Genomic DNA, 1,681 nt, shown 5'->3' on the forward strand with positions numbered 1-1,681 from the left:
AAGAAGGCTCTCTGCTGAATTTTACAGCCTTCCTGCACAAGAGGATAGTTTGTTTCTGAGTGCTTACTATGTTTTCCTTAAAAAATCAGCCTGCCATAGCGAAGCACCTTTCCACATTATGGCAGCTTCCCAGGTGATTCTGTCTAGCAATATCCTACACAACCAGAAGTCTGCTTTGCTGAAGATTAGAGTCCAAACTCCACTGCTCACCATTCTAGCCTTCCTCCAGCTTTTAAGCAACTCATTGCTCTAAATAATCTTAAAAAGCCGTTTTTAAAAAGAACTTGAGCTTAAGAATAGGCTAAATTCCTCAGTATTGAAGTCACCAGCCAAAGAAGTATTGGGTCCCAAAATCCAGAAACTTTGACCGAGTTCCAAGCCAGATATGGATGCAATTTCACAAATTCATCTATTTCATGAAATATTTATCCACTTACAGCTAACTGAAATTGCCAAATCTACACTGAATTAAGCCTACTGCACATCCATGATAACCCTGCCTCTAAGCCTTTGAGCCAGAACAACTTTCACACAGACCTGCCCTGTCTCCTGGTAAGTCCCCAGATATAGGCAGTGAATATACTGCAGCTCATCTGAAGTGTTCAGACAGGTCACACACTGCCGCTCTTTGCCAAATGCTCTGTGTTCTTTCTCTTATCTGTCTGTGTTCCTTCTCTTATCACCTGTGTAACTGCCATGTAAATAAGGCCCATATATGAATATCACAGGAGATAGTCTGATCAAGTGCCAGAAGCACAACCACAACTGTTCTTGTGCCAGAGGGAACCACAAACTACAGCTCTAGAATTCCTCCATGAAAGATTACATTGCTTGCTCTCCGGAAATTAATTTTTAAAGAAATTGCAGTTTCAAGTGATTTTTAAATGGCACTGCAACCACCTCAATTAACACTGTAGACTTTAAATGATCCCTTCTTTCCCATGTAAGTCATGTGATACAGAACACAGTGTGATATGCTAATATAGTTTTATTTTAAAATATGGCCAAAATTCCTGCTAGTATAAAACCTACTACAGTTCTTCCTGTAAGAATAAATTCTTTCCCTTGGAATCTGTTAGATGAATGTGATATACAAAATATGTGTCTTTATGCTACTCAAAGCAAGCATGGGGGGAGGAGAGATTATAATCCCATCTATCCACAAAGCAATCATTTATAGTATTGAAAAACCTTGAAGATTTATGCAAAAGGCCAATGTAAAGGTGTTGGTTTTATAAATATATTTAACACATTTATCTGTCTTAGATGTGTATTTAAGATTATAAAAGATTGTGAAAACAATAGTTTTTAAGAGGGTGTATTTAGCCTATTGCAATAGCAAATGAGCCATAAAGCTTTTATCTGTGTGGGAACATCCAAAGAAATCTTAAAGGAGCAAGGAACTGACTTTACTGCCTTCCTTCATTATATACCAACTTAACAAAATACTGGAGATGCAACAGTTATGGGAACAAGGGGGAGCATGGTTGAAGGTAGGCATGGCTAACATCAAACCCATTCGGGTTGTTGGAAAGGTCTAACCTAGTCCTGACACAGATATTAAAAAATGTGTAAGACATGAAACAGCCTTGGAAACAGCTGCTATGAGTCCTTTCTTTGTGTTACAGGAGGAGCCACAGTGTTTTGAATGGCTTTATGCTTTGACAGAAGAGGAGAGGAG

Source organism: Aptenodytes forsteri, unplaced genomic scaffold (genome assembly GCF_000699145.1).
Source record: "Aptenodytes forsteri isolate BGI_AS27 unplaced genomic scaffold, ASM69914v1 Scaffold4, whole genome shotgun sequence".
In the NCBI taxonomy this organism is placed as follows: Eukaryota; Metazoa; Chordata; class Aves; order Sphenisciformes; family Spheniscidae; genus Aptenodytes; species Aptenodytes forsteri.